Raw genomic sequence first — 20,366 nt, forward strand, 5'->3', positions numbered from 1 at the left:
AACATCCTGGTATTCACTTCAAGGCATCAATATATACATATTACTGGATGTTTGTGTCATTAAGTCAGGTAACTGGGCTAGATCTCCATCTAATAGCATAAACTCTCTTAATGATTACTTTTCTAGTCAAATATTAGTCTCTAAAGGGAAGAAGGAGTTAGAGAACCAGAAAAAAGAATAATTGTTCACCTCCTTTGAGATAAATAATACTTTTCATTAAACTAAGCTGGTGCCTATCAAGAGACACTAGACTGATTATATAATATAAGCAGTGAGAAATACTCCAAATCCCTCCTAAAAGTATTTACCTGTATGGAGGTAAAATTGGAAATCTAAGCATAGATGTTTGAAGATATTTAGCTGCCTAGCTTATGATTAGTTTGATATTAATTAGCTTGTACAAAAAGGAGCTGTTTCCTTTTAATTTCTAAGGATGGGACACATCTCAGTTGACAGAATTCCTTTAAAAATTCTTTGCTGTCCAGGGCTTCTCTCTTTTTATTTTTTTTTTTGCTACAGGCCAAGGGCTTCTTCTGTTGAATTCCTTGACATAGAGCTAAGCATAAATTATACAAAGATAAACTAATTATAGTGTAATGGGGCAGTCATGGTACATATTTTTTTTCTCTGACGTTTATTTTCTGTCCCATAATAGCTCTAACACTGGGTTAATAATTTTTATTTAAATGTTTTCTTTATGGTTAATTTCACCCTAATATCACCCATCTCCATCTTGAGTCTCCTGAGGCACCCTCTATAAAGGACACACCCAGGGAAGGGACAGGCATGGGACAAAGAGCTGTGGTGACAGTCACACCTTTAGTATGTATTCTCAATAGGATCAACATCATAATTACAATGTCTAATACATGTTGCTTCAGACCCGAATAAATAAGATGACCCTCCCTTCAAAAAGCCTTTATCATAGCCTCATCTTAAGAATAGGCTTGAAAGCTGTGGTTCCTTTCAGCATGGCTTTGGCCAGGTGAGGCCCTTCCTAAACCTGTCTGTAGCTGAAATTCATGTCTAAATTCTCATCACCTTGTGTCTCATCCTTGTTAGAGACAAACCTGTCCTCTCTTGTTCATGTGCATTCAAAATTCTGGGAACATCACTGCCTTAGCACATAACTTGGGGAGTTTTTATCCACTCCAGGTTCTTCATCTTCGGTTTAATCTAATACTTACTTACTGTACTTCTGCTGGAAGAGTCTTGTGTCCCTGACCACTCTTTCCAGCCTGCTCATTCTCTTTTCAAATCAAAATTTTCTTCTCGCAGGGATAGTAAGGATGTATCTGTATGTTCTACCTCAGATAATTCATTTTCTCCTTTGAACCTGTTTTTATCTGTGGGATAAGAGAAACTAAACAAATAATACAAAACCTGATAGCAACTACGGTGAGGCTGCACTTCAGTCCCTGGCCTATTTATTTGCTTGATAGGATCTCACCTCTTCCTTGAGTTCCCTGAGCTGTGTGTAGCTGTTGGTTATCTGTTGTCTGACTAAATATAGGTCATGAACTGTTTGCACACTGCCTTACACGTGATGGACTCCTAGACCCTGAATGGCATCTGCATTTCATATTTGTATTCAGGTAATTCAAATAACAAATAAAATAATCAATAATCAGAACTACAGATTTTTAGAAGCCCAGATGTAAAATACTGCTTATCTGCCAAACAGGCATCCCTGTACCTAGATGAAGGGAAGAGATACAATGTTCCCTACCTCTGCTGTAAATCCACTCGAGTAGGCAGCTGTACACTGGGAGTCAGCCAGCTGTGCTGCTATCTTCAAGATACCATCAGTCTTTACATGGCATGGCATTGGTAGGGAAGGGAAGATGCAGGCATGTCTTCTGTGAGCTGCTGCCCCTTGTCAGACAGATCCAGTTCCAGCCAGCCAGAGCCAAGGCCATCAGCCACGCTGGTGGCAGCTTTGGGGAATTGTATGTAACAAAGCTGTGCTGCAGCTGTGAGGAAACGAGAGAGAAGGAGCAAATACCAAGACCAGTGAAGAAGGAAGAAGAGGTGCTCCAGGTGCTGGAGTAGAGGTTCCCCAACAGCCCAGGGAGAAGACCATGGCAAAGCAGGTTATGCCTTGAAGCCCACGGAGTATCTCAGTGGAGCAGATAGCCACCCTGAAGATCAAGGAGGACCCTATGCCACAGCAGGTGAATGTGCCCCAAAAGAAGTTGCATCTCGTGGAGAGATGATACTGAAGCAGGTTCCTGGCAGGATATGAAATGCAGTCCAGGGAGAGGAGCACACACTGGAGCAGATTTTCTGACAGGAATTGTGACCCCATGGGGTAACGAACATGGTATAATCCACTCTTGAAAGACTGCAACCCAGGGAAGGATCCATGTTGGAGCAGTACATGAAGTCTCTCCCATGAGAGGGACTCCATAGAGCAGGGTAACACTGTGATGAAAAAGGTGTGGCAAAAATGAAGTGTTATGAGCTGACCAAAAACCTCATTCCTCAAACTTCTGCAACACTCAGGGGAGAGGACACAGAAGCATCAGAACTGAAGCTGAGCCTAAGAAGAAAGCAATGGAGGGATGTGGATTTTAGGGGGTTTTGTTGTTGTTTGGTTGTTGGTTTTTTTGTGGGTTTTTTGTTTTTTTTTTTTCCCTATTCTTCTCTGTTGTTAATTGGCTATAAAATAAATTCATTCCCCTGAGCTGAGTCTCTTTTCCCATCATGGTAGTCAGTGAGTGAGCTTTTGGTCCTTACCTTGACCCATGACCTTTTTCTTGGTATTTTCTCCACCTGTCCTGCTGAGGAAGGGGAGCCAGGGACTGTCGTGGTGATCACCTGGCAGCCAGCTAAGGTTAATCCATCACAAGCTCACAGCTGGCTTGTCATCTGGCCAGCTCAATGTGAAGGCAGAGAAGGTTCAGCCTGCCCTGCAGTTGTGCCCTTATAATGGATTCCTTTACCACACTTTCTGAAATTCTCAAAATGTTTATGGTGTTCTCTGAATACCCTTGTGAAATAAAGAATTGTTAACATTGCCATTTTCTCCAAGGAACTGTGATACAAAGACACTGAATGGTTCACTTAAAACTGCACAGTACTATCCAATCCTCTTGCTTGGAATGCAGCAGTGGTCTCCACATCTTGCTTTATCTCTGTTAGTAATAGAAGACATCTCTTGGATTCCTTAACAGAAACTCTTAACTGCTGTTAAATATAAAAGGTTTTGAACAAGTGATAGAGATCACAATGGTACTCGTATCACAATAGCACTCTGATCACCCACCTGCCATCACTAGCTATAAATAAAATAATCTAGAGAGACGTACACTCTCAGCTATATTGAAATACATTGGAATAGCAAGCCATGAAGATAAGCTTACTTAAAATGGGTTTGTTTTTCTAGGCTCAAGATATTTCTCACAGGTGCCGCAAGTATCAGAAGTTATAATTCATCTCTAACTATGCACAAGTGCAGTCTCCTGAGCCAGGTGAGGCCTGTAGAAGATGGCAGATCTCACAGACACCAGTGTTTTTCTAGGGTCAAATGAGTGTACTTCTTATAAAGCTGAATTAAACTTTTTAATACAAATGTTCAGTGAAAGCAAATCTGTCACAGAATGAGTAAGAGATCCACTAAAAGGTGAATATTCTTGCAATTTTTGGACAGTTCAGAAATAACCATATATGATTCACATAATCAAATAAAACAACTGTAGGTTGAAACAGCAGGCAATGCAGATGTTCAGAGATTTTCACTAAATATATATCAGTAGTAAGTTAATTTAAAAAATTAGGATTTGTTCCTGAAGATTTTGTGACCAGTTGAATCAATCCTTCAAATATTAGCAGTGCTGTTAATAGTTTACTCTTTCTGAAAATTGAGAGTAACATACTTCTGAATCTTTCTAATCTGAGTTCTTAAAGATCTGTGGCTTGAAAAAAAAGACAAGAGACCTTAAAAGATGGATTTAAAAGAAAATGAAAAAGCAAATCTCTATGATCAGTATGTCAGTTCATTACCACAACTCTTCATTGCTTTCTGTTTCTTAGTAGAGAGCACTGAAATTACATCAGAGTTGTATCATTTCACCTTTGCCAGAAAATCCACCAGATTTTTTAAGATTATTTTATCTGTCCATATGAATTTTTAGGGGGTAATCATAAGAGTAGTTGAGGAAGAAGGTGAAGTGTCCATTTGCCAATCAACTACAATTCTAAATTTTAGAAGTGTCCATTTGCCAGCCAACTACCATTCTTCCTAATTAAGCCAAGATTAAGGCCATGCAAAAATGGACTTATATCTTTTTCCTACTTCCAGTTACCTTCTCATGTAGGTTTAATTTTGGCAGTAGTCCCTCAAGAGAAACATTAGTCAGCCCTTACACAACTCTATTGGTGGAGAACTGCCTAATTAACAATGCTTTTCTTGGAATAGATCCAGTGTCTGACTAGGTTCAGAAGCATCATCATCTTTGCCTGGGTAGTACTTAAGTCATAAACACTGTGATCTTCATCGTGTAAACAGACAGCTCTAGCACCTCCATGTAATAGATTAAAAAAAAAAAGGGCCAAAAAATATACAAACAAAACACTTTGATCCTCAGATGCAATGGATGGCCAAAGGAACTGTGTGACAAACCCTCTTGATTCAGCTCCTTTTGTATAGATTACTTTTATCTCACTTTTCTGAGAAGAAAATTAGTTGAGAAATTTAAACTGAAGTACAGCCTTAACTGTACAAGTTTGGAAAGGATCAGTAACAGAAAAGTTAACAGGAGAGAACATTTTTCTTTTTAAATTTGTATGTATATTTAATGGTCTCTGAAAAACAGATGATTGCCTTTTTCTTATCCCAGGCTCTTTAGATCATCTCATCCACCCCCATTGCTGAAAAAGGGTCAGCCAGAGCAGGTTGCCCAGGACCAAATCCAGCTGAGTTTTGAATATCTGTACAGATGGAGACTCCACAACCTCTCTGGTAAACACGTTCAAATGTTTGCTCAGAGTAAAAAAAGTACTTCTTTGCTTTCAAGGTGAAATTTCCTTCACCCTTTTCTCTTGTCCTAGCAGTGAGAACTATCAAGGAGAACCCGACTGCTTCTTCTCCCTTTTCTCCCATCATGTATTTAGAAATGAAGATCCCTTTGGGCTGTCTATTTCTAAGGCTGGACAGTCCCAGCTCTCCCAGTCTTTTCTCATAGGAGAGGTCTTCTAGTCCCTTCATCGTATTTCTTGCCCTATGTTGGACACTGCATGTTTTCCCTCATGTCTGATCGAAGAGTTCTGGAAACCTTGCAGATACATACTAGAAACATACTACTACATAAATTACTGGGGTCCTGTTCTGAAGCATTTTAAGAAAAAGAAATATCAAATATTTTTACATTTGTAATTCTAAACAAAGCATTTCTGTTCTTAGTTTTGTTAGAAATCTAGAGTAAGTATTGGATTTCAGACTAGCTATCTCCAGATGTACATGGAAATTGAATTTTGAATATGTTGAATATGTTTTATGTAAAGTCAGTTGCAAAAAAAAGAAGCATAAACTAAACTTTTCATTTAAAATAGCTGAAGCAGCAAAATTTTGTCCATAGGCCACAGGGGGTATTTCAAAACAGAAAGACTAAATTTTGCTTTCAGTAACATTAGACTAAATCCTACATGCCATGTTTCTATATGCACAGTCATTGCTGGGTAGTCTTCAAAGCAAAAAGTGTCACTCCTGCAAGCCTAGTTTTATCCTAGCTGAGGGTGCTGTTGGTGACAGCAGTGTCTTAGTCCTCTGTAGTCAGAACTTTCCTGTTGTAGAAAGAAGTTGTGTCCTGCTCTCTTCCCTTGGTTACTGTACGTAACCAAGTCCCTGACAAAACTGATTAGCCTGTCATCAAGAATGCCCCATCTTGCTCAACAGACTGGGCAATTCATGTTGCCTGAGAAGCCAACAGCTTGTGATAAAGTGACACCTATTACCTAGCACCTCTGTGCACTGCCTAAAGATAAACAGCAATAACAGGAGTGTGTCAATCCTATGAAATGGAGTGGTGGTGTTCCTGATTCCTATCTCCATCATACTTGTGCTGTAGGCAGACACAAAGGCTGATTGTTCTTCCAACAGATTCTTCAGGTTACCAAAGCCATCTGAGTGAAAATGCCAGAGATCAACCAGCAAAACAAGGAGATAAGTTGGATGTGAATGAGATTTCCCGAATTTGTCCTGAGTTTGTTCTTAGCTTTGGTCCAGATGCAGCTACAAGCAGAAAGTTTTAGAAGGGATGCTTTTCAAACAGTGATATGACAGAATGTGGGGGACTGATGATGTCTCTGGTATGTCCCTTCCCAAGTGTTTTGTGCATGTGTAAATGGATGTGTGCATATGCACACCCATAACCAGAACATTTGATTACACTAAAATTATAAATACATGAAAACTTGAGACTCTCCTGGCTGAAGAGCAATTGCGATTCAGCTTCATGGTTACACATCAGTCAGTCAACAGTCATACAATACGCACCTCTCCTTCATGCCAGAAGTGTCTGTAGTCATATTCAACCTATTACATTTCCTTAATATAAAATATTCTTCTACATTAAAGAAAAAAAAAGAAGAAAACAAACAAAAAATCCACAAACAAACCCCCTTCTCTTCCCATAAACTATTCCTAAAAAGGAGAGAAGTTAACAAAACCACTGATGACAAACTGTTATTCACTTTCACCTACACACAGATTAAAATCTTACATAGCTGATCATGTCATCCACATTTCCTTGCATTGCTACAGCAATTACTTATCTCATGTTGGTGTTAGTGTCTATAAGGCATTAAGATATTCTCTGGCCTCTCAGTAAGCAGCTCACAAAGAAAGAGTGGAGAGGCTGAGGTGCAGAAAACCATATGAGGGGGGCTTTGGAATCTTACACAGGTGACTAAACAGTAGTATGGTAGAAATTAGTGGAAAAATACACAGCCTGGAGAGAGAAAGGGACTTGTAGTTGAGTTCAGGGAGGTCAGCTGGTGAAAGAAGTTATGTGGGAAAAAATCTGAAATGCTTATACATAAATGAGATACTTGAATTATGGGAGAGATCAAGTAAAGGACAGTGGGAAGCCAGCGTAAATTGGGAGAAAGGTAAGTATGTTGTAACAGTGCCTGAGGAGTCAGCACAGCAAAGCAGAGAGGAAAATTACATTAACAGATTGATGGGAAAGAAAGAAGATCTTGGTGGGGATATTTTCTATTTATATGTCCATAGCACAGGTGGTATTTCCTGTGATGTGTAAGAAGAGGAAAATGTGGAATTTTGAGATGCTTTTGAGGTAAAAGCATTAGAGCTTTGCTGAGAGGTGAGAGTTCTTTTCTAAAGCTAAAAATCTGAGACAACAGTTTAATGGATCAAATGTTTTATTCTAAACAGAAGTCTATTCAATGTTACACATTATGTGCAATTGGAGCAGTGATCTGTATTTCCTAAGTAATATTCAAATGCCTGCCAATCAACTACTTAGTGTGAGGTCCATGATATTTTTAAGCATTTCTGGCACTCCAAACTATGAAGAGCCCTCTGAAAGGAAAATAGTCCAGTGGGGGATTTCTCAGGGTGAGGGAACTAGTTACGATAAGGACTGTGAAATGAGCTGGTCACACTTAGCATTATAGTAGAAAGCATGGGAGATTTCTGGCTGTAGAATACAACATCCATTACCCTTTTGTACCTCTGAAAAATCACCATGCTTCTGATAAATCTTCACCATCCTCATCTTGATCAGAAATTGTTTTCCAAACTGAATAAGAACTTCTCACCCAACCAGTTCAGGATCCCACAAGCAAACCTTCTGAATAATTAGAACTAAAATAAAAATTTTGTGACAGAAAGCCAAGAGAAACACCTGCCTGGCACATTTCAGCTGTTGCACCTAATATGCATGCTCTGTGTTTAACACTTTTTTATTGATTCTCAATTTGCAAATCTTTTCTGTTGTACTTTTATATTTAATCACCAGCACCTGCCTAGTAATGGACTGAAGCAGCATGAGTGTGGCATGCTGTCCATTTTGAGGATTCAGGCTGGTAAGACTGCTGCAGGAAAGCAATAAATGGGAAGTGGTAATACACAGCAGTAAAAACACAGTAGCTCCTGCAATACAAATTACTATTTGTATTTAAAAATAAATCTGAAAGAAACCATTCATTGTGCAGTCTTGTTAGATGCTTCCCACAATAAATCTAGCAATGGAAAAGCCTCTTTGCTAGATATCAACTGCTGTAAGATCTAGTTGGCAGTGAATTAGACGACTCTAAGGCCATCTTTTTTTTTTTTTTCTCTACATTGCTCTCCCTTTACAGCCCACTTTAGCTCATCCTAAATTCCAAGTAATGTCACTGGAAATAACGCAAGAGGAGGATTGTAGAATCTGACTCCTCAGGCAAGTGTGTATCTGCAACTATCCCTCAACAGATCTGTTTGAAGAAGCTCTGAGCTTGGGGCATGTCACTGGGACAGCTGCTGCACCTGAGAGAGCCTGGGATCAGTGAGCTCAGTGCTGCCGTGGCTGTGCTGCTGGTCACTCTCCAGGGTGCCCGTGGTAAAAGGATTTTTCACAGCATCTACTGAGTATAGAGAGCTCTTACAAGCTGTTAACAAACCTAAACACAGTGAATAACAGAAGATCACATCTCACAAGATTTAACCTTAACAGGCTCAGCTCACACATGTCTGGCAACTCAATTTTGACCTCAAAACTTTGTCAAGTATTTAATGGGACATGGCTTGTGCAGTGTAAAATCTGCCTTTAAAAATATATGCCAATGAGTTCCCCCTTGGTGTGCTGGAGCACACAGGCCCTGTGGCAGCTGGAGCACAGGAGAGCAGCAAACAGCTCCTGAGAGCCATTCCGCAGTGGAGTGTCAGTCCTTTTGCTTTGAAATATCCAAACGCACATATCTGTGGAAAGTTGCTGAGTTCCCTTGAGTTAACCAGCTTCTGCTTTTGAAGGTGTCTGGTGAAGCCCTTCCTGCCTGTATTCCTGCTCCTGCTGAGGATGAGCTCTTTGTGATTTGCTGGAGAAAAGTACTAACTGCAAGGCACATGGTGGCACCTTTTTCTGGATCTTTTGTAAATCTCTTTCTTTCTTTTTACTACCTGGGAGTGCCAGGTGTTCTACTCATCAAATGCTCTTGATTCCCTGTATGCAAACCTGCTGGAAGACATGGGCTTCTTCTGGAATAAATATGAGAATTTGCCTCTGAGTTTCAACTCTATAAGGTCCATAAAGTCTGCTTATAAGTTACAATAAAAGGAGGGTTCTGCATCTCTTTAGAGATACAGTGTGAAAAATCAAAAAATTGAGAAGCCCCAGGTCTCATCTCACACATACCCAGATACTATCCCAGTTTGCGAAGCACAAAGCAGTCACATCTGCAGAGCTTCTCTGAGGGAAGGAGTGCCTGAAATAAATCTCTGGGTACAGTCTTACTATTTCTGTTCTTTAAAAAAGTCCAACTCACCCTCAGAGACCTAATTTTGTTCTATAGTACAAACTTTTAGGAAGTAGTAAACAGTTTCTGTTTCAAAAGCTTGCATTCTAAGCTACTGATCTTTCCAATGCCTACTTGCTTAGCTTTTTTTTTTCTTTTAATCCATGAGATTATACACATGCATAAAGCTATGCCTAAACTTTTGTCATATGAGAGCAAAGATAAAGGTAGGATGTGAGAAAGGAAGTATTTGTTATCCACATCTTGAGGATGGGGAACTGAAGCACAGCAAAAAATTAGATCCTCATCCTCCACAGAGTGTAAATGTGCTTAATTCTTAAGCATGAGTAATTTCCATCAGGTTTGACGTGCCCTCCGGACTGAAGAGTTGGGTCTGGGTTTCAGCTACTGTCTCTGCCACCGATTTTAAGTAAATTATTTAAGTTCTGCTGCGGCGGTTAAATTCAAGTGCACAAAAAGCGCGGGACGCGTTTTGCACGGGATGGGAAAGACTAGGTTGAAGTAAAGAAGGATGATCTGACCCCTTTGCTCGGGAGGTGGATGTCTGCAGCTGACGGTCTGTGACTCTGGGCCCTACCGCTGTGCCTGGTAGCTGCCTGCCGTGCGGGGACACCCGAGTCCCGGCACCGCATGAGTCCGGCCCCGGGAGCCTCCGTGGGGCGGCGCGGAGCCCGGCCCCTCTCCCGCGCTTCCCGCTGTGCGCAGCCGGCGGGGCGCCCCGGGAACAGGTACAGCCGGTGAATGTCCCTCCGTCCCGAGGGCCGCCGCTCGCCCGCCGCCGTCCCGATCACCGGCGGGGCGGGGGCACGGGCGGGTGCGGAGCGGGCGGCGGCCGCGCGGGGCGGAGGGCGGGAGGCGAGCGGGAGCGGCGGGGGAGGGACCGGGCGCGGAGCCGCCGCCCGCGGGGCAGCGCCGGCACATGGAGCGGCGCCAGCCGCCGCCACAGCTGCCGCCCGCCCCGGCCCCGGCATAGCAGGTACAGCGGGGCGGGGGGTCCCGGGCGGGCACCGGCTCCAGCCCCGGGGCGAGCGGGGCGTCAGCCCCGGGCGGCTGCAGTGCGCGGGCGAGGAGGGGCCGCGCGGAGCCGGTGCTGCCGCGGAGAAGTTGCCGGGCGCGTTAAGTGGGAGACTGCGGAGCCCGGTCATCCCATCCCATCCCATCCAATCCCATCCCATCTCTTTCTCCCCCTTCTCCCCGTCCCACACGCTTCTTTTTTTTTTTTTTTTTTCTTTTTAACTTCAAAACATTGAGCCGAACGTACAGCTCGGGTGTAATCCAGGCATTTTAGAGTGCTTCCTTAAAATTTCAGAGATGAGTAGCCATGAGGAGCTAGCCGAGAAGGGGTATTCATTGATTCAAATGCGGATTGGTCTGTGCTCTCATCGAGTCAGCTGCAGCACTTAAGTTCAGTCAGAGCCCGCGTTCCGAGTGCTTGCGCCTGTAGTTTGCAGAGGGGAGGCAGGTACGGAGGTCGTAAAAACTATTAGGAAATTGTAAAATTATCAGCCCCGGTGCGCTTGAGGGGAACGGCATTAGAGAAGTTGCTGGCTTCCGAATAGCGGTGGCCCCAGAAGTTTTCCTCCTTGCCATACAGCCTGTCACAGCTGGAGGGTTTTTTTCACCCTGCTCCGCAAAGTTACCCTCTCTGTGAAGGGACGGTTTCGCTCTGCTGTCGTTGGTAAAGAAGATGCACTTAGTTAGAAACTGTGTGTGTGAAGAAATGAGTTCCCACTGCAGCAGTCGGTTCTAAGGAAACTTTTAATTTTGTGCTTCAAGAAACCTGATTACTTCTTGGATTGCTTTTCTACCTTGGTTTAGAAGGTATGGTAACACTGCCAGACATTGTGCAAAGCATTTTGCTTCCAAAATTGTTAAAAGTTAATAATGCTGTGTCAGAAAATTTGGTAGTGTATGATGGCAAATTATCTCAAAAAAGCGATGTTTTGTGGGATGCAAGAATTTTTAGACCTGTATGGCCACTGGCTTAAAGTATTGAAATTGTTGTAGAAGAATATAATGTTATTTCTTTTTACTTTTTCTTTCTATCTTTTTCCTTTTCTTTTTTTTTTCCTTTCACTTAATGCAAGAAGTGTTTTCAAGGACTTTGTGTGGAGGATTGAAGTTAGGATTTAGAGCTTCTTGACTACGTATTTTTCTTTCCGATATCTGGATGCTACCAAGGTTACATCGATATGCATTTACTGTCCAGATGTCCAAACCTTACCCAGATTAAATAAACCAGGAATATAATCCTGGGTATATTTTGTGCATTCACGTTAATAACTCATTTTCTAGAGTTTAATAGTTTAGTTTTAAAATTCGAAGCTGTATGCATTGTAAGGTCCAAATCCTTTAAAAGACAGGCTATGTTAGTTTCAGTTGACTGCTCACATCAGTTGTAACTCACATGCACTCTGCAGTACCATGGAGTATGACTCGCTGTTAAATGTTATAAATTATCACTGAAATGTAAAGAAACAGCATATTGATATGTTGCATTTAGAAGTAAGTACTAAAATTCCTTTCAAATACTTGGAAATACTTTATCTGAATCAGCTAAGCAGGGGCATGTTCTGAGTGGCTTGTGGCACTGCTCTCTCACCTTGCTAGTGAATTGCATAGTTTAAGGTATTTGAAGCCTTCGTGAAATAGAAAAATGAAGGATGCAATGCCTTTAACTTCTGAATTTTTCAAACAAAATTTTTGCAGTTAGGCAACTTTGTTTATTCTTTGTTCTCTTCGTTACTGAGGGAAAATGTAAGTCCAAAAAGTGCTAATGGATTTGACCATGTTACCCTGAAAATTCCCCGTTTATGGGTTAATATAACAGCTGATACAGTAGTTGATACTATGTCTTTTTCTAAAAGGTTTCATTGCTCCCATGCATAGACTTCTTTCTAACATTGGCATGGTCTGCTTTGATTTTAACTCATGTTGGTCAAAAAACTGAATAAAAACCACAAGATATACTGCTTACAGTGCATTATGTGCCCACCTCCTCAATCCTTAGCAAAACTCTGCCAAGTTTTAGTTATATGGCTGTATGCCATATTTCTTTGTCAAAGCCTTTGAAACTGAAGTCTGAAGAGATGAGAAAGCAGGTGCCATGTGCAAGACCAAGGACTCTTAAAACAGTTCATGTCCTTATGATAGCCGTCTGTAGCAGAACTGCAGGGGGGAAGTGTCCGAAATACTGCAGAGCTCTGCACTTTACGTAGTTCATGTTTCTATTATCCCAGACTTGCTTCTAACTTTAAAGATTTTCTCACAAATCTTAGTACTGGTGACTACCCAGGTGCTCTTTTTCATATTTTTTTCTTTGGGGTTTTTTTTTGTTTTTTTTTTTTTTTAGTAAAGTAGGTGAAACTCAGAATATTATATACTGCAAATTTATGAAAAAATATAAATAGAAATTATATCCCTAATTATATGGTAAATTTAAGATAAAAGCCAAGGAGAAATCAGGTTTACCCACCGAGTGAAAAGACTGACCAGACTAAAGTCAATGGAAGTCCAGTGCTGGACATTCCCAGCATCCAGGACTTCAAATCTAGCACACTGATCCTTGCAAGAGTCCTCTACCTACTGGATATGGCTTCCAGGGGAAATGACAGAAACACAGAAGCATAGTATGAAATTGTACTGACTGTCCTGATTCAGTCAGGAAGGAGTGATGGACTGTAGTGTTTGAAGAGTAATCACTAATGCCTCTGGGCCAATGTAATGATGGGAAGTCAGGGCAGAGGACTCTTTGCCCTTTATGCTCCCAGTAACTGGAGAAGCTTAGGCGCTGATCCTATGTGCATCCTTTATCCCAGATGAGTATTTCTCAGGGTGGCTACTTAACTAAAAGTGAGAAAAGTGCCTTGGTGTGTTTTTAGTAGGTCCCAAATTCCTGAGTTGCATTAGAGAGACAAGCTTGTCATATACCTCAGACTTTCCACCCCAGCTCCCAGCTGCCAGTACTCCCTCCAGGAATGATCTGGTCGCTTGCTCCCTTTTATAAACATGAACAACAACTCTGTCATTTGTGTTGCATTCAGCGTACCATTTAAAAATGCAATAGTCTCCATCTCAGCATTACTGTAGCAGTTTTCCTTTCCCTTGTGGACCTTAATACCAAAAACCTGGTCTGCTTGCTGCTTCCACTGCATAGCAATGCAGAAATGTAACTGGATAACCAATCCATGGAGTTTTACAGCAATGCAAAACTTCTTTCTCATCATTAAAATTGGATAACTCCAAAATGAAGCCAAAAACATTTCCAGACATATTTTATTTGAGCTAAGGTACTTCTTATACTAACACCACAATTTTGCATAAAACAAGGAAATGGATCCAGTCTGTATTTCAGCAATGAAAAGCAAGGGCGTAATGAATTGTATGCTGTTCTGGCAGATCATTTTTGGCAATGTTCTCTTAAAAAGTCCAGAAGATATCGAAAGTCATGGATCACAGCCTAATTGTGTGGCTCTATGTCAGGAAAAACTTCCATTGAAGGCTTGTGGGATATTTTTTTCTTATTTTATGTGCAAGAAAAGCTGGATCCATAGTAATTTTTGTTTTCTGGTCAAGATTCACATATGTACTTCATTACATTTTGATCAGTCATTACTTTCTACTGTTATTAAAAGTAATAGAATTAGACCAAAAAAATCATAGTAAAATAGTAGAATTTAGTGTAGCAATAATTGAATCTTCGGAAAATGTTGTCGTCCTTATGAGAGTAGAGCAGGATGCACTGCTGGCTCCCCTGGAATTCCCCTCCCAAGTGACAAACACCACTTTTCTAACACGTATAAAATTACTCAGAAAGAAAGAACACTGGGAATACATTGTGCCAGTTGAGAAGTGGAAGATGAGGACTCTCATCGGTGTTTTCTGGGACTATAATTCTTTGGGAAGCCTTTTTAAATGCTTGCAACTCAATGCAAGAGTCAAAAGAGGAAAGACCTATTCTTCACTGGTATTATTTCTGTAATCCAAAGATTATTTTTGCTCCCCCCACCTGACACTGGAGTGGAAAAGTGTTTAGAGATGAGTGTGAACGCCATATGAGGCAAGGCAGACAGCCTCAGTCTTGTCAGCTTTATGGCATTTTTTTAAACAGGAGGCTACTTTAAAGACCTTCCACCCATCCAAAGTAGCTGCAGGAGTTTTCTCTCTCCAATGGCTATCCAGCAAAGTGGACTGACTTAGTTGGAAAACTCCCTTCTTCCAAGGTCAACTGTGGCTTGTTGTCCCTTTATCAATCTCTACATAAACCTAACTACAAGTCAACAAAAGTTTTGTTTGCTCCCCAAATTTAAAAAGAATTATGGTATGTTGCAATGCGTCTTTATTAAAATCCCGACAACTTCTGCCTCACCCTTCTCCTTCAGAACGCAGCTTCCTCCATGCTTTGAGGTGGTGAACAAGAAGAGAGCAGGGGGTTTTTGCACTAAGCAGTTTACCACCAACACTGTGGTGGCTGCAAAAGTAGGTCCTAGCTCTGAAAAGATGCATGCATGTTCTCAGCTTTGTTTGTACCATTGCAAATTCTTGAGGATAGAACCATGCAGGTTTGGGAGTTTCATGGCACACTCATGCTTCCTGTGGAAATGCTTCCAAAGGCCATTCAGACTACAAGTTTGGATGAGCATTCACCCTGAAATCATTGTATTTTTTAAGCCATGGGAACTGTCCACTTCTCTTGCTTATTTTGCTTATTTCATGTGAAATATTTACATTTCTTCTTCTGATTCCACTTGCTCTAGCTTTCTCAGTGAAAGAGAAACTTGCTCTATAAGAGAGATCAGATTCCCTGCTGAATTGCTTCATTTTTCTGTTTGTTTCAACTCACGGAGAACAGCAGAGCAATTGCAGTATAAAGCTGGAATTGACTATAGTGGATTGGACCCAGAATATTTGCAAAGCAGAGTCAGTTAACTAAAATATATAGTATGGAGGAACTTGCTAATTTGCTTTAATTTTAGGAGTTATTTTTAGGAGTTATTTAAGGCTAAAAAAAAAAATAACCACACCAATCTCTAATATGCTTATTCAGGCTGGTAATGTCCTTTAATAATCTGTAACAACCTGAACAGTTTGAAGGGAAATTAGGAAGCAACTCTGTGATCATGAAGCAGAGTTACTGAAACCTTCTATAATTCAGACAAATTGACTACTGATATATTGTAGAGTATACTCGGCAATAACAATTCTCGGCATGAAGAGGTGCTTTTATGTTCTCTCTATTGCATATTTAGATACACTGTGGTGAGGACATCCTACGCTTTTTAAATCAGATAAATAGATATATACAAAAAGTACAGCTCTTCGTCTGCTGTTTGCCTCCCCTTGAGTGAGAGCTCTGGAAGAATATCTAAGAGCTCTATTTGGCCACTTGAGAATATGCTCTGTTCTTAGACTGAGTGCCTTAATTTACACCCCTCACCTTTTATAGTCGGTTTATTTATAAGATGGAAGTGTGTGCGTTTTCTTTGTCCTGGTGAATTTATTCCACTTTTCTGCTTGATTTTTAGTGAATAAAGGTGACAGGGTTTAATGAGTTAATAAAACTTGCCCTTAATTAGGAAAATTACCTTCATATTTTTCTCATATTGTGGAAACAATTTATAATTACTCTGGTTGCAATTCAAAAATTTAAAGGAAGAACCTTTTTTTCATATTTGCAATGATATCAAGTCCAGTAATTTGCACACAAAGTCAATAAAAGAATGGATTTTTTATTATCTCCTTTAGCAATGAATTGTTACATGAATATAGCTCAAGCAGAGAAAATGCTAGGAGGAGCACATATGGAACACACATATATGATACAAGATGCACTTTTTATCATTTGTCAGTGATTTGAAAAAAGAATTCCCAAAGAACTGAGAATTATGTAGGATCTTTGAGACAACTTTTTTTACACCCTCACAATTGTTCCCTTACACAGAAATTAATTTTACATGTGCCAGACATTTAAATGTTTCACATCTGCACTGTTAGCAGAGTTCTTTTCTTAATCTTGTGTGTTGAATTACAGTGCTTCCTTCATTTTGCAGACAGGAGCTCTCCATTGAAATTTCACTGTATGCTCATAATTGTATTGTCAATTCGTGTAGTTAACCAGCATTTACACTAGGCAGGAATAGAGAAATGACTGAATAAACTAAACATCTCCCTTGACTATGTAGAAAATGCTGAATACAGAATTAGTGCAGAGGGAAAGAAATTGATCCACTTAGTTTTAATCTTTTTTTTTGTTTTGTTTTAAGGCAGTCCTTTAAAAGACCTGGAGGTATTTGTTTTGGTTTTTTGAACAAAAATGGAAGGACATTGAAGTGCTCATTATGACTCTCGGTTTTCAGAAAGGACCACCCTTCACCTTGGTAGTTATTATTTACATTGAGCTGTGTGATGAGGCGGAAATTAAAAATAGAATTAAAGTGGTTCTAAAGTAGAGTCATTCACAGAGATTGTGAAGTGTAGCATATTAAATTACAATAATAAAGCTAATTATCAGCTGCTAGCTGAGATATTGAATGCTTTTAATTAAAATGAGTTTGTAGAATTCTAGCAGTTTTCTTCAAGTATTTGAAGATTGATTATACAGTACAGATTACCTTCTTTCCATGTTTAACAGTCTTCCTGTTGCATGTTTAACCATATTTAGCACATTTGTACATGAAGTTATAATCCTGCTTATATATATATGTGTTATATATATATATATTAGCTCTTTGGTTTAAAATGAAGCTAAATGTTAAATCCTCTTACAAAGGTGCCTTTATTCACCTCTTCTCTTGGTTGTTGCCCTATATTCCATGACTTCCATGGATACAAGAGCCTTGGTTCCATTAGGTTGAGAGCCTCTGGTGCAATTAGAAATGCAGCTGTACTATCGTTCTGCAGGCAGATGCAGCTTCCAGCTTAAACCCCAAAGATCGATGAGACATATATGATGATACCACTCCTAACCAGTTTTTAATGTGAAAATTCTTCTGTCAGGTATTTTAAGGGCTATAGGAGTTTTCTGTGTTTTTCAGGCTGCAACCTCCTATTCCTTTATTAATTTATTTATTAAACTTATCTTTATGTGTCTTGGGTGGTTGAATCTAGGACCCGCTTTAGGAGCTTCAGTTTAGGTTTCAAAGTGGATTGGGGTTTTATGGTTTTGGTCGTTGGTTTGGAGTTTTAGTTTGCTAAAGGTGAAGCCTGTGTGGTGAGGAGCCAATGAGATCTGTCAGAGACCACAGACACGAGATGTGCTCACACACCAGCGCTCCATCAGAGCCAGCTGCTCCAGTGACCGGTGTGAGCAGTCCCTTTCCTGCCATGGGTCTGCTTACAGAAGTGGGGGTTGCACAGCTGGGCCTTTCCTCAGGGTGGCTGTGGAGGTAAATCTGGGGTTTGCCTCTTTGCTTGTTTTTCACACTTAATCTAGAGTTGTCACTACTGAGGAATGCATGTTCCACTCAATTTTTATATTTGCAAAAGCACCTGCAGAGTACCAGGTCCCTTGTAGAAAGTTTATTTCCCCTCCCATCAAGACTTTGTGAGTGCTTATTTTCTGCTTTGAGGTTTCAGGGAAGTGTACCTGCCTCTGTGGGCCGCACTCAAGGCAGAAGTGTTCCTTCAGGCACGTTTCTGACTGTTCAGCATGGCTACACCTAAGAATTGTCAGGAACCATGCAGCTGGATGTGCTGTACGTTTGTGGACTCCTTGCAGCACCAGAGATAGAGTACTCTGTAGATGGAAGGGCAGCTGTGAGTTTTGGTGTGCTGGTGTAAGACCAAAGTGGCTCCACAAATATCAGCACTTCTGATTTCTTTTCCTTACCGTGAGGCTCCATTGTGCTGAGTGTGGAGCACATCTTATCCTAGAAAAGTCAGTACGTAGGTAGCTCGGGAAACGCAGAAGAGAAAAAGGATAGCTAGTCTTTGGCATTGGATTGGGTCATTCCATTGATTCACATCAATGGCCCAATCTTGGGATCTTTCAATATCTTAAGAGAACAGGATTGTAGAAGGGCTGACATGCTTACACATGCTTTATATCAATTGATGAAGTCTTGTATAAATGCTAAGCATTAATTTTCTTGACAAGGAGGTTTACTTTTGAAATTGCTGGGAAACAAAAAAATAAACCAAGATTTGCCAATAATTAATTTGCTGTATTCTGAAAGATTAAAAATCTTGACTTTACAACAACTTTTTCCTGTTTACACCTGTAATTCTAAAAGGTCCTAAATCCACTTCTGGTTGTAATTTACATTAGGTATAAATGGAGCAGTACTTCCAGTGATTCATATGATGTATTTTGATATATTATTAAGACATAGCATAAGTTATATTGTATAGAAAGTTGCACGGAGGGAAATCCATGGCATGTAAATTTCTTCTGGACAAATGCTGACTAACTTTAATCCAAAATCATGGCCACTTAGATACTTCCTTTTTTAAAACAAAATCAACATAACCTTTCAGAAGGGTTGTGTGTTCATTATCAGGTAATTTAAAGTTGCAATATTTTGATTCTTTTTCCAAAGGATTGTAGTGGCTTCATCTTTGAATCTGGTATTCATAGTCTGAAGAGGAAAGCATACAAGTTAGAGTTCCTTATCTAAATAGCCTTGAAGAAATAATTTTATCGATTTTGAAAGGAATTTTATCTATTTTGTAGCTCTTGTAATAAGGGGCCAAACTTTGAAGCTATTTGTATTCCTAAATAGAAGAATTATCTATTATCACCTAGGTGCTAATCCCTTTCTTGCTGTAAATGAGAGTGAGACAGGTTCAGCATTTGAGAGCAAGATTGTTACAGTCGGGTGCCTGCCCAGCTTTTGATTTCTAACTTCGGGCTCTTAAATTAGCTAAAAATGTAAAGAGAGGCGACTGCACTGAAGACAATGAAGCCATACACACTAGTGTATGCTAGTGACAAATTTGATTCATAGGTAAAACTTAAAACAGTGAAAAATTAAACAACATCTCTTTCATGCCAAACCGAAACAGACCATAATTTTAGGGTTTTATGTCAGAAACATTTCTAAAACATTGTTCTTTTAGATAAATCCTTATAAAGGTTTATTGATTCACAAATTGATAACAAATAGGTGCTTTAGTGCAAATTCTCATATCTGTACATAAGATCTCTTATTTTCTAGAGTGTGACAATTCTTGCTTCTGCTGATTCTAGAGCAGAGGAAAGGGAGAAAAGTCAGGGCATGGTTTCCTATTCATAGATTTACCGTACCAAAGGCAAAAGGGTAAATTCTACTCTTAGCACTTAAAATTTAGCCCAAGACCTGTTATGCTCAAGTCTGGTGTGACTTCTAACAGACAAAGAGCCAAAACCTACACATGACCGATTGCAGAACTGAGATGGGGTGCCAGATGTCCTGTCATATATTCTTTGCTGATACAGGGCCTAAGCTGAAGTTAGCTGGGATTTCATTAGTATTTACCCTTCCTCTGGGAGGGATTCAAACACTGTTGAGGATTTTCTAAAATTTTTTGGGTTATTTTTCTGCATTTATCAATTTGTGTACTGCTTGTGGATCTTAATCTACATTTAGGAACTGTTCCTAATTATTCTAAGTAATTATTGGGAAGAAAAAAAAATCTTTCCATCATCACTTTTCCACTAGCTCTATTTCCTCTCAATGTTTCATCCCTGTGAAATGGATCAGCTTTGCCGAGTGTCTTAAAGTCACCTAATTCAAGGATAAACCCTGATGCAATCCGTGTGAGATCTGAGGGTGTGTGTTTCAGGACAGGCAGTCATCCAACCTCAAAGAAAGCAAGCTAAGACTATTCCACTAAAAAAACCAAAAAACAAAACCCCACAGCAAACTGTTCTCCAGCTTATTTTCATTAAAAAAAACCAAACAAACCAACCA

General features: G+C 40.1%; 1 protein-coding gene across 2 annotated transcripts in view; it reads left to right on the plus strand.

Annotated features, from left to right (window-relative positions):
* The first annotated feature begins 11,227 nt into the window (after positions 1 to 11,227).
* The window catches only part of IKZF1 (IKAROS family zinc finger 1), a 65,158-nt gene continuing 56,019 nt past the window's right edge, over positions 11,228 to 20,366 (plus strand). For both annotated transcript variants that reach the window (XM_030971322.1, XM_030971323.1), the window contains exon 1: positions 11,228 to 11,298. The gene's annotated coding sequence lies outside the window, so the exon portion shown is untranslated. The remainder of the gene's footprint in view (positions 11,299 to 20,366) is intronic.

The sequence above is a fragment of the Camarhynchus parvulus genome, chromosome 2 (genome assembly GCF_901933205.1).
Source record: "Camarhynchus parvulus chromosome 2, STF_HiC, whole genome shotgun sequence".
NCBI classification, from domain to species: domain Eukaryota; kingdom Metazoa; phylum Chordata; class Aves; order Passeriformes; family Thraupidae; genus Camarhynchus; species Camarhynchus parvulus.